The sequence below is a fragment of the Panthera leo genome, chromosome C2 (assembly GCF_018350215.1).
Source record: "Panthera leo isolate Ple1 chromosome C2, P.leo_Ple1_pat1.1, whole genome shotgun sequence".
NCBI classification, from domain to species: domain Eukaryota; kingdom Metazoa; phylum Chordata; class Mammalia; order Carnivora; family Felidae; genus Panthera; species Panthera leo.
Genome location: NC_056687.1, coordinates 28,290,866 through 28,304,823, shown reverse-complemented (window position 1 = coordinate 28,304,823; position 13,958 = coordinate 28,290,866). Strand labels below are relative to the sequence as shown.

Here is a 13,958-nt window from a genome sequence, read left to right as displayed (position 1 = left end):
AAGACTAACAGTCTGTTTTTAAATCACTGGTCAAATTTTCTGCACCTAGAGCTATACAAATATAATTACTAGTCCTTGTTGCCCCCATGAGCCTCTTTAAATAAAAATACATCTTTAGGGTAGTCTGGCTTCTGGCAATGTATTTAAACAAATTCACCAAATATATTGCTTTTGTTACTACCATGGCACAAGCATTCTGAATTTTCCTTACTGGAATAAAGCCTATTAAGTCTTTTTGCAGGAAAATCTCTAGGACTTTTGTAAATACCAAAAAACCTGAGGAAATGTTGATCCTTTAAAATAAATCTTGACCTAGTAAGAACTGGCACCAGGCCTCTTATTTTCTTGCAGTCAGCAAAACTGCAAACCTATAAAAATTCAAATAGTAGTTCAGGGCATGCATTTTGAAGCACCTGCATATGTGGTGAGTCACTTTACAAACTCATACTTTATACTGAAAACTTTCTTCACTTGAGTACGGAGGCAGAAATCACTTAGAAAACCCAGAACTGCTGTACAACAAAAGAAAAAGCAAGTCCATTTGGGGTTTTACTACTTGTTTCCCCTGACAACTGTCTTCCCTAGAGGGGAAAAAAAAAAAAAAGAGTATTACTATTGGCTCCTATGCACCTTGCTTGATAGTTCAAACACATTTGGAAGCTGCTGTTTCTAACCCTGTATTAATCCAGATCTTTGGAAAAATCAACTGAAGGCCAATTTAATCATCCAACAGAAATAAGCAAGTGTGTATGGGGAGAGCAGGGTTGAAGGAAGTAGAGAGAACTGGGTCAGTAGGTGGCAGATGGTAACTGGTTTAAACTTGAAAGGAGTTCAAATGCGTGGAGCAGGGTTTGTGAATACTCTTCAAGTGGAATAGAAGCAAAGAAAGAAAAATGCAAAATGTGTGGAACAGCGGTCTTTATTTAGAAGAGTGTGCTATTGAGTAAAACAGCAATCATCAACAGTCATCACCTATTTTATTTCTTCTGGAACATACAGAATTAACAATATTGCGAGTACAACACTATCCTTCGAGAACATTACACTGGTGACAACAAATTTTATTTCCTCATTTACTCTGCAAAATATTCCTTTGATGTAGGTTATAGCTCAGGTTACAGATTAGGAAACTGAGGCTCGGGTGAAATGATTTGTTAACAGTCTGTTTGGTAAGCTATGGTTCAAATATAAATCTTATGACTCTAAAGACCAGCATTTTCCATGTCACTGTGTGAAACTGTGGCCATAACAGTGGTTACTCTTAGTATCTGCACAATAGGTAAAAGAGAAATGCAGCTGGTCCTTGAACAGCATGGGTTTGAACTGTGCAGGTACGCTCTCTTTCAATAGATATATTGGAAATTTTTTTGGAGATCTGCAACATTTTGAAAAAAAAAAGATGAACCAATGTAAGCTAGAAATACCAAAAAATTTAAGAAAAAGTTAGGTATTATTGCAAGACTACAGTATATAATACACACAAAATATGTGTTAATAAAGTGTTTATGTTGTCAGTAAGGCTTCTGATAAACAGTAGGCTATTAGGAGTTAAGTTTGGGGGTAGTCAAAAGTTACAGATTTTCAACTGTGCCAGGGATCAGTCCCCTTAACCCCCATGTTGTTCAAGGGTCAACTGTATATCCTTTGGGTGTGTATGTATATGTGTATATCTGTGTGTGTGTATATACATATGTATATATATACACATATATGTGTGTGTATATATATATGTATATGTGTATATATATATAAAACGAACAAACAAAACAACTACTGCTGCTTTCTCTCAAGTTACACTATTGAGAAAGACTTAAAAGCTAAGTAAATAGCATTCTGTGGTCACCAGACTAGGTTTAAATTGTAACTTTCCAAGAAATATTGTTCACCCTTAACAGAAACTCATGGGAGTACTTAAAGAAATGAAAGTATTATTTATCCATTTCTTATTTACTTAAATTACTATGAAAATAGTAAATCAGCACAAATTCAGTATTAATACAAACTCTATGCACATATTTTTAACACATATGTCAAAGTAACAATAACATTCATGGTCAGGTTATATCCATTTCAATTAGGATAAACACTTAGACTTCTTTCTGAATTTTTGTCTGTATCATAAAATAAAACCAAAGGATCAAATTTTTAGTCACCATTAAAAAATTAAAAAGGCCAAATATTTTCTATTATGACCTAGGTAATAAAACAAGGGCTCTCTGTAATGACCACCTAAAATACGCCTGGGCGGCCTATAATGTTAACTTCCCAAACCTGCTTAGTTGCCAACAGAACAGTTTCCAAATTGCACATCATACTTTGTCACGAGTAAGGAAGACTTAGAAACCGCAGTCATTGCTTCCTCCTTACAAATTCAGTCTCTGTTACCAATTCGTGTCACCAACATCTGAGCACTTAAACACAAAAGAATATACAGGCTCATATTTTCAGGGTCTACGGATGATCACAGTATTCATGCCTCAAGATGCTGGTTCTATGAAACTTGTTTCCTCCCTCAACCTCAACCCCTCTTCTTCTTTGAACTAATTCACAGTTATAACCCAGATATACACAATATCCAGATTTGTTTTTGAGAAAAAAAAAATCTCCAAAAATCAGAAACTTACTCCAATCCTACATACTGTTCTTAGTACAAGAACTATACCCCAATTAAATTTAAAAAAGAATTCACCATCCCAAATTCAGTCTCGTTTAGAACCTCCGCTAGCCAGGTAAGCTATTTAATTTTAAATACTCCTAGGAAATAGAATTGACAGGGATGGGGTCACCTTTGAGAAATTTATGGAAATCTATGAGATGATGCCCTTCAAAAAATGTATTTTACTCCATGTAATTCAAACATACGATGAATTAAGGATCAATTTTGGAAAGGTGTTAACAAAACTTTTAAATCCATTCATCTCTGAAACTGTTGCATTTCACACAGGTAATTTATTACTTTCCCCACAGGCCTATTTTCTTTCTTGTTTCAGATGAATAGTAAAGAGACTTATTATAGTAAACATTCAGCTAACACATTAAATCAATCTTGCCATTATTCAGGTAAGAAACAAAACATTCTATATGTTTTACATAAAAACAAAGAAACTTATGTAGTCAACAAGATACAGTTTGAGTACTTTCATGAACACTTAGCCCACACTTTGGAACCTACAAATTTCTTTTTTTTTTTTTTTAATGTTTATTTACTTTTTTGAGACAGAGAGAGACAGAGCATGAATAGGGGAGGGTCAGAGAGAGAGAGGGAGACACAGAATCTGAAACAGGCTCCAGGCTCTGAGCTGTCAGCACAGAGCCCGACGTGGGGCTCGAACTCACGAACCGTGAGATCATGACCTGAGCCGAAGTCGGACGCTTAACCGACTGAGCCACCCAGGTGCCCCAGAACCTACAAATTTCTAACACACATGCCATCGTGTCACCTTCACGCAGATAACTGTTGCACAGTAAGTTCAAGTGACTTGTGTCACATAACATGGGATGAGTTTTTATCCTTTTCTTAATTATTTCTAGAGCTCCAGGATATACCCTGGAGGAGTTATTTCAATGACATTTTGATTGATAACTATATATATATATATATATATATATATATATATATATATATATATATATATATCTGCCATATATATATATATATATGGCAGAAAGCTGAGTGCTTTACCCATCACAACTTTATAAAAGACATGGTCCCTTCCCCTTAGAAGTTTACAGTCTTTCAGAAGAGATGAATAAAATAAATGCAGTGTGAATGGTACTCATCAACTAAGGGAGAGTGTAAGAGGGCACTTCGGTGTGATTACTCAAATCACAGAATGGGGAGCGTTCTGGTAAAAGAAAATGAGCGGTGATCACAAGACACTGATGATGAAGACTGAGAAACCAGTGTGGCCGTCTAAGAAATGTGCACTTTAACGTCTTTAAGGATGAGGCAAATGGAATATGATGCTGAGAAGTAGGAGCCAGATACAAATAGGACTTGGCCTTTTTCTTATAGGCAAAGGTCTTTGTTTAGAGTTATGATACTTCAGAAAGATTTACCGTCCTATAGTATATACAATGTGAATAATAAAACTTAATGGCAAAAAAAAAAAAAAAAAAAAGACCAGTTAGAAAGCTACTGCAGTAACAATCATGAAGTACTAATACTTGAATTTGGAAGATGACAGTGGAAAGAGAAAAAAATAAACCCAAACCCATAATTCTTCCTGTTCTAATGAAAATGATTACTGAAATAGTCATATATATCATGTGCTGATATATGAAGGCATAAAATAAAACCAAATACTTGTAAACACACTTGCATGAAAACTTTGGTTAAATGATTGCATAAAGTTACCTATTCTACAAAGGAAAAAACATTTATAATATCTGCTTTCAATATATTCTAAGGTAGCATATACAATTTCTTAATATAAGGCTTTGATTACATTTTTGTATTATTTTAAAAACATTTATTGTAGGTGGCCTAAAAATAAAACTTTCAACAACTACAATTAGAAAATATCTATATACAACGAAAGACAATCTATACTAGATAGAAATCACTTCTTAAAAACTATCAAGGTCTATTTGGTTCATACTAATTTTAAGATACCAAACTACGATGTATGTCTCTATATTTCACAAGAACAAAAAAAGTATCTTATAAATATCCTTCTCTGATAACATTATTTTTATGATCCAAATGAAAAAATATACATGTAAATACCCAAAAGATAAATTACCTGACCATAATTATAAACCCTACTTTTTGAAACCACATAGTTACAATGCTACCTTTCGTAGGTACATACGTATCAGTCTGAGAAATAAACTACTTTTAACTAATTCAAACTATCAAAATGTATTATTATATATACAACTGAAGATCTTTGTTTCCTCATGCTTTAAATATTCCCTATCCCTAGAAAATTCCTAAGGCACATTTTCAGGATTGGAAAAAAGTGTATCTTCTCCACGCATTCAAGAAATATTTACTCAATAAATACTTATGAGCTCCTTCTAGATGCTCATTAAAAAACAATAATTTTCAAAGGTATAATTGATACACAAAAAGCTGTACAACTTGATGAGATTGGAGGTAAACACAGACTCATGAAATCTCTGCCACAGTCAATGCCATAAATACATCCAACACCTTGAAAAGTTTCCTCCTGCCCTCTTTATTTTTTGTATGGTAAGAACACTTAACATAAGATCTACCTCTTTGCAATTTTTTAAATATAAAATACAGTATTGTTAACCATAGGTAGTATGCTGTACAGGTCTTTAGGATTTATACCTCTTGTGTAATTTAAAGTTTGTACTTTTGACCAAAACCTCAGTTTCCTCCTCCCAATTCCTGGTAAACACCATTCTATTCCCTGCTTCTATGAGTCTGACTATTTTGGGTTCCTCATATAAGTGAGGTCATGTTCTTCTGTCTAGCTTATTTCACCTAGGATAATGTCCTATAAGTTCATCATGTTGTCACAAATGACAGGATTTCCTTCTTTTTTAAGGTTGAATAATTCCATTATATGGAAATACCACATTTTCTTTATCCGTGTCTTGGCTATTGTCAATAGTGCTGCAATGAGCCCCAAGAGTGCAGATAGCTCTTCAAGATCCTAATTTCAATTTGTTTTGTTATATACCCAGAAGCAGGACTACTGGATCATATGGTTCCATAATCATTGTGTTCAATAGTGGCTATACCAACTGATGCCCAGCACTACTCTAGGTCCTTTCAGATATATTAGGGATGAACAACACAACATAAAAAGATTCCTGCCCTCAGGGAGCTTTCACTATAGAAGAGGAAAATAATCAATAACCAATAATTTTTTAAAACTTAATTTCATGGTAGTCTTAAAGGTGGTTAAGTGTTGTGGAAAAAGAAAAGAAGTAAAAAAGGAAAGAGGGGAGGCTTCCACCTTGAGTGGTTACCAGGCTAGGCCTCATCAAGAAGATGCCACAGCCTTATCAGCTAATACAAGAACTTTAATTTTACTACTACTAAGATGAAAGCTTAAAAGCAGAGGAATGATTTTCTTTTTCAAAAAGTGGCCAGGGGACCCTGGGTGGCTCAGTCAGTTAAGTGTCTGACTCTTGGTTTGGGCTCGGGTCATGATCTCACAGTTGGGGAGTTCAAGCCCTGCACAGGGCTTTGTGCTGACAGTAAGGAGCCTGCTTGGGATTCTGTCCCTCCCCTACTCATGTTCTCTCTCTCTCAAAATAAATAAATACTTTTTCTAAAAAAAGTAGCCAATAATATATAATGTTAGAACTGGGTGTTGGGGCACCTGGATGGCTCAGTTGGCGACTGATATCAGCTCAAGTCATGATCTCACAGTTCGAACCCCACATCAGGCTCTGTGCTGACAGCTCGGAGCCTGGAGCCTGCTTCAGATTCTGTGTCTTCCCTCTCTCTACTCCTCCCCTGCGCACGCTCTGTGTCTCTCTGTCTCTCAATAGTAAATAAATGTTAAAAAAAAAATTTTTTTTTAAAGAACTGGGTGTCAAAAAAAGTAGATTTCGTTAAAAAGGAAGAAGTAGTACTATATATTAAAAAGGAAAAAAAAAGTGAGTAGGACTATAAAACAACTACCACAGATCTAGAGCCCAAAGTAACAGCTAACATACAGTTATAGCAAGTATTAATCCAGGAGCTTTATCCCCCATGACAACACCACGTGTTACCATGTTCAAAGGTCAATACTACCTTATCCACATTCTGAATTACATTCTGAATTCTGAACACTAAAAAAGCTTAAAACAAGCCAAACTGGTGGTAAAATCTGATCTAAGTTCATATAAGATAGCATATAGATCTTGATTTATCCTACTTGGCAAATATATACATGAAGAAACATTACCCCCAAAATCTAGGTAACCTTTAAATATCCTAATTAATGAAAAGTCATAGATACATCTATACGTATACATATAACCATTTTTTCTTAACTGCCCTATTTTATGCAGGAGATAGAGGAGTTACATCATTCAGTTTATCACAAAAACCAGCCATGCTTTTACAAAATGGACAAAAAGGGGGGCACCTGGGTAGCTCAGTCGGTTGAGCATCCAACTTTGGCTCAGGTCATGATCTCATGGCTGGTGAGTTCGAGCCTCACGTAGGGCTCTGTGCTGACAGCTCGGAGCCTGGAGCCTGCTTCCGATTCTGTGTCTCCCTCTCTCTCTGCCCCTAACCCACTCGCATTCTGTCTCTGTCTCTCTCAAAAATAGATAAACATTAAAAAAAAATTAAAAGGAAAAACAGGAACATACAAAAGAATAAAATTCTATTCAGCATATAACCTAGAGTAAGGTGGAAAATATGAGTCTGCTATTACAGATTTTGAATTGTACAGTATAAAGGTAGTGTATTTTTCATACATGTGCCCCAACCATTGACTAATTGCTTTATCTGATGTTCAACAAACGGAAACGTTACTTATTTCAACACCGAAGGAAAACCAGGCTGTTTGAGACCCACTAAAAAGATGGTATATTAGCTTTCAACATGGCATCTTTCTACCGGATTTTAAAGGATACTTTTAATTAGATATGAATTTGGCAAACACATGGTCTTTAAAAAACCCAAGATATAACTATAGCTATGATGTCCAATATGGTAGACATGTGGCTACTGAGTATTTGAAAAGTGACTAGTTTGCCTTTTTAAAACTTTTTTATTTTTATTTCATTTTTTTAAATGTTTATTTATTGGAATGCCTGGGTGGCTCAGTGGGTTATGCGTCCAACTTTGGTTCAGGTCATGATCTTATGGTTCATGAGTTCAGGCCCCGTGTCGGGCTCTGCTGACAGCTTAGAGCTGGAGCCTACTTCGGATTCTGTGTCTCCCTCTCTTTCTCTGACCCTCCCCTGCTCGCACACTGTTTCTCTCTCTTTCAAAAATAAATAAAGATTAAATTATTTATTTATTTATTTATTTACTTATTTATATGCTTGTAGCCAGAATTACTATCAAATTCCACTCACTGAGCCAGAGATCCTTGCGCTGTTAACAAAAGATTTCCTCCTCCTACAGCACACTATATACACCTGTAAGTTCATCTGCCAGCCAGTGGCCTCAACTCCAAGCTCTAACAATATGCAGGAAAAGTGACTAGTTTGAATTGAGATGTGCTATAAATGAAAATATACACTGAATTTCAAAAACTTACTGTGAGAAAATGAATGTAAAATATCTCAGAATTTTATATTAATTATGCAATGAAATGATAGTATTTTACTGATGGGGGTTAAATAAAATATTTCATTGATTGATTAGTTCCTTTTTCCTCTTGTAATGTGCCTAGAGAAAAATTTCAAATTACATGTGTAGCTTACACTATACTTTTTTTTTAAATATATTTTTAATGTTTTTATTTATTTTTGAAGGAGAAAAAGACAGAGCATGAGCAGGGGAGGAGCAGAGAGCAAGGAAGACACAGAATTCGAAGCAGGCTCCAGGCTCTAAGCTGTCAGCACAGAGTCAGATGTGGGGCTCAGACTCACGAACTGTGAGATCATGACCTGAGCCGAAGTCGGACACTTAACCGAATGAGCCACCCGGGCGCCCTTCTTCTGTGTGAACTTCTACTCAATGAACAGCACTGTTCTATAGTAAGACTGAGAAAAAGATGGACATAAAATTTCTCAAGTCCTTATGTTCCAGAATAAATAATTTCACGTTAGATATCCAAAAAGATTAACACAACATGGATAAAGTTAGCAAGATATATTTATCAGAAATGCTAAAGCAAATTATTTTGTAACTCAAGGGTATATTATTTTAGATATTCAAGAGGTATCCAAAAATCCAGGAATAAAATAAAAGCCCTATGTATGAAATGTCTAACTTATTTTAAAATCAACGTTCAGTACTTCTACACTAGTAAGTATATATAAGGGTTCTGTGTCTTATTTTCCTTCCCTAGGGTTAGGACAGACCTCAGTTTCAGTGACTAAATATATACCATAATGGCATCAGAAAACGGGCAATTTATTTTTAATGGACAGAAAAATTTCATACCTCCTAAAAAACAACTTTAGATTTTACTTAAAGTTGGAAAAAATTAAGTCCATTTCATAGTAAGATCTATCATTAAGAAAAGATACACTGATAGGCATTTCCCAAATATCCTTAAAAGCACTCCAAGTATATATTATACTAAAGTTAAACATTTCCATATTCCACAATTCCCCGGTTCCAGTCCTGTGCATATACGCATCAGAAATGAATGTTTGTTTCTACCAAAAGACATAAACAAATTCACAGTAACCTTTCTTATACCCCCCAATTGGAAAGATATTCAAAATCCATGTACAATGGAAAAGATAATGGTAGTCTAATCATACATACAATGGAATACAGACAATTTGAAAAGGGAGAGACAAATAATACACATATGGAGGACTCTCGCAGACATAAGGTTGCTCAAAACACTCAGACACAAAACAGCTCATATTACATGATTCCAACTGTATAAAGTTCAAAAACAGGCAAAATTAACACACAGTAAAAAACACCAAAGATTGGTTTCTGTTGAGTGGAAGCAGTACTGACTAAGAAAGACAGCCTTTTGAGGTTGGGTGTTAGCTACGCAGGGTTTGCTTATGTAGAAGAAAAGAAAAATCACTGAACGGGAAAGAAAGAGTCTATTTCACTAGGTGAAATTATACCTTGATAAAATGTTTATTTAGGTAACTTTTTAAAAAAAATGGTTTATATCTGTTAGTTTTAAAGAGTTTTAAAGTCCATTTGAATGTTTGTATCTCTAAATATTTAATTTTAACAGTTAATTCTTATCTTCAATTTAAAAAGATAACTTTCCATGCTCCTGGATCAGAGAAACAAATATTGTTAAAATGTCTACTACCCCAAGCAATCCACACATTTAAGGCAATCCCTATCAAAATACCAATGGCATTCTTCACAGAACTAGAACAAAAAAATCCTAAAATTTATATGGAACCACAAAAGACCCCGAATAGCCAAAGCAATTTTGAAAAAGAAAAGTGGGGCACCTGGTTGGGTCAGCTGGCTGGGTGCCTAACTCTTATTTTTGGCTCAGGTCATGATCTGAATCCAAGCCTCGAGCAGAGCTCTGCACTGACAGCACAGAGCATGCTTGGGATTCTCTCTCCCTTTCTCACTGCCCTTCCCCCCCCCCCCCAAATAAATAAACTTTTTTTTAAAAGAAAAAAGCAAAGCAAAGCTGCAGGTATCACAATTTCAGACCTCAAGTTATATTACAAAGCTGTAGTAATCAAAACAGTATGGTACTGGCACAAAATAGACACTGTGATCCAGTTATCATGCTACTGGGTATTTACCCCCAAATGCAAAAACACTAATTCAAAGGGATACATGCACCCCTACGTTTACAGCAGCATTATTTACAATTGCCAAATTATGGAAGCAGCCCAAGTGTCCATCGATTGATGAACAGATAAAGGTGTAGGTGTGTGTGTGTGTGTGTGTGTGTGTGTGTGTGTGTATACATAACGGAATATTCACTCATAATAAAGAATGAAATCTTGCCATTTGCAATGACCTGGATGGAAACAGGGAGTATAATGCTAAATGAAATAAGTCAGTTAGAAAAAGACAAATGCCATATGATTTCACTCATAGGTGGAATTTAGGAAACAAAACAAATGAGCAAGAGGTAAAAAAAAAAAAAAAAAAAAAAAAAAAAAAAGAGAGAGAGAGAAAGGAACAAGCCAAGAAACGGACACTTAACTACTGAGAACAAACTGACAATTATCAGAAATAGATGAGGGGATGCATGAAATAGGTGATAGGGATTGAGAGGGGCACTTGTCCTCATGAGCATGGGGTTATGTATGGAAGTGTTAAATTACTACATCATACACTTGAAACTAATATAACTGTATGTTAACTACACCGGAATTAAAATTAAATTAAATTTTAAGCTAATAAATAAATAACCAGTAACCCGCCCTCCAAAAAACTAAAAAATAAAAGGATAACTTTGAATTTCAAAAAATCCAGAGTTTCTGATCCTATCATTTCTTTCACTGAGAAAGTATGCATAGTCAAAATTAAAGTTAATATTTGAGGGGTTGTCTACATTTTCTTTAATAGTCCTAATGTGCTTATTTAAATTTCTTATTTGCTTTCACCCTCCCTCTCTTAACTGACAATAAAAAAGAAAAGATGCTGCTTTGCCAATGGTGAATAATCTTGAACAGTTACTACTTTAAAAGTTCAATACAGGGGCGCCTGCGTGGCTCAGTCGGCTCAGGTCATGATCTCGCGGTTTGTGAGTTCGAGCCCCACGTCAGGCTGACAGCTCAGAGCCTGCTTCTGATTCTGTGTCTCCCTCCCCCACTCACGCTCTGTCTCTCTCTGTCTCAGAAATAAATAAACATAAAAAAATTAAAAAAAATAAAAATTAAAAAAAATGAAAGTTCAATACACTGTGTGATGGAAACATAAAATACTGTAAATTTATCCAATCCTAGAAATTCATATGGCTTGACAAGTGATTAAGAAAATCTGTAAAACTGATTTTTGTGTCATTGCATATGAATATAAATAATGAATATCCAGTTAATAAAGAAAATACATATTCAAAGAAGTTGACTTATTCACTACCACTTTAACAAACACATTATTTTATTAAATATTTGTATTCCAAGCAAGACAGCTGGCAAGTTTTTTAAGGAAAACACAAAACTTAGGGGAGGTTTAAAGGTGGATACTAAGAAGGAAACTTTGGATAGGGTTGAAGGGGACTGCGTTCACCACTGACTTCAGTCAAATCATTTGGTACATTCATATGGGGTCCTGGGATTGCAAAAGACAAAAACACAAAGCAGGGAAGATTCTTCCTTCCTTCCTAGTAATATATCACCTGTCCTGAGACTCAGGCTCTGCAAGTAGATGAATTCTTATGCTACAATAATAAACCACATGTGATAATGCAGATAGGGAACATAATAGACGGACACAGGCAGAATCAGGTGTCCATGGATCCAGATGAAAGACTGGCAGAAATATAGATGGTAGCTGATCCCTCTACTGGAAGGTAGAGTTGTCATAGGCAGGAAGGACTTTAAGCCTGCCTGATTATTTAAGGTATATTTCATACTGTCTTAGATTAAAAAAGAGCCTTTTATACCTTATTTTCAAATCAAAATATTCATTAAAATAATTATATACTGGAAAGAAAAAAATGTAAATACTTCAGATGTTTAAAATAGGCAAAACTGGTTCCATCTAAACTAGACTTTTTACTCACTTACACAAAACTCAGAATTACTGACACTGAAATATATTCCTCCCCTGGGTTACAGATGTCAAACAACTAGTTAATCGACATCTGAAACTTAAAGAAAAATAAATAACAAAATGCAACATGATGTTCTTTCTTCTATAACTGGAAAGGCTTAACTACATTTAAAAAAATGGGACAATAGACAAAATACAATACCTTCTAGATGTGTTTCTCCTGACTGTTAAAATAACGGGTCCTGAGAACAGAGTTCTGCAATAGCTCACAGTCCAACACTCCCTGAAAATTAAGAAAAATAAATATTACTTCAAGCACATCGTATCTCAAAGAATTTCAGTGGTATGTTTTACGATGGAATCTTAACTACTGGCTAAAATAAATTATCTCAAAAAATAACAAAAAAAAATGTAAGACAAAAAATATTCTTAATTATACACGCTTTCCTTGGGCATAGTTGTTGACCATACGTGATGAACAATCTGCATTATAAAATTTACCAAAATATCTTTGTGCTACACCTATTCTAAAGGTGAGAAGTTAATGGTGATGAAGAGGAATTCTGATCAAGAATTCTGGGAGAAAAATTACTAGGATTATTTGGTTGTCAACACAGAGTTTGAAACACCTTCTTTTCTCTCTCTCTCTCTCTCTCTCTCTCTCTCTATATATATATATATATATATATATTTTTTTTTTTTTTTTTTTTTCTCTAGAGCACTGGTAAGAAAAAAATGTTGAACTGAGTATTAGAAGCCTTCTAGATACAGAATGACATCAACATGTGGGAAAGTTTATACCTTCAGGAATAACACACTGGGTGAAAAGTTTTTGAGCAGCAAGAGACATAGCCTACACTTTAATACTGTGGTGGCTGAGGGAACTTCATATTGATCAACAGGCTACTGGACAGCGAAGCCAGCTGGGGATAAGGAAGGTGTGATGCAGACTCCCTGATTCCACTACCGGAACTTTAACTTCCCAAAACAAAGTAGCTGCTTTTGATTATCACTTCATTCCCCAGTGCCTGTCAGTTTCCCCACAACCATACAGAGGTACCAAATTTCTTTTGAGTAATGCTTTCTCAACACCCAGCCAAAGTAGGCTCTTTGATCATTATGCTTCCAGATCACTTTCTCTGCATCGTGCTTATTGTTATTCTCCCTGCGACTGTGAGCCCCTCACTCATCTCTGAATCCTCCAGCATCTGAGATGGTGCAGGGCACAGAGCTACGTGCAGTAAATATCTGCTCAACCAGTATCTCTTAGAGTCTTTACCAATTAATTAATATACCATGCTGAAGTAAAAATGATACCATAGAAGGAAAGAAGGTAATTATATGGGCCAACTACAAAGTGAAGAATACTTTTCTTTTAATCACTTCATATGCACACAAACACACACACACACACACACACACACACACACACACGCATGTACACACATACACACAGTTCTTCATCAGCAAGACTCTTCTGGTATCCGTGTCAATGTTCTCCCAACCCTTACAATCATCCTGCTAGGGTGGCAGATCTCCTTTCTGCCCAGGTGAACTGGGACTCCAATCCTGCTGTCCGAGGTCCTGCACCAACTGTCATGACAACTGGACATTAACACAAATCCTCTAGGCACATACGTGAGCTGCTCCTAAGCAACACTCCATCAGCAGCAGGAAATGCCACCCACAT

At 35.5% G+C, this 13,958-nt stretch overlaps 1 protein-coding gene and 1 non-coding gene across 4 annotated transcripts in view; both read right to left on the bottom strand.

The window, feature by feature from the left end:
- Window positions 1–13,958, bottom strand: part of NRIP1 (nuclear receptor interacting protein 1) — a 98,486-nt gene that overhangs the window by 66,912 nt on the left and 17,616 nt on the right. For all 3 annotated transcript variants that reach the window (XM_042954997.1, XM_042954998.1, XM_042954999.1), the window contains exon 2: window positions 12,471–12,551. The gene's annotated coding sequence lies outside the window, so the exon portion shown is untranslated. The remainder of the gene's footprint in view (window positions 1–12,470; window positions 12,552–13,958) is intronic.
- LOC122199031 lies at window positions 7,970–8,123 on the bottom strand. Its single transcript, XR_006193303.1, has one exon. It is a non-coding gene; the product is annotated as a small nucleolar RNA SNORA62/SNORA6 family (small nucleolar RNA).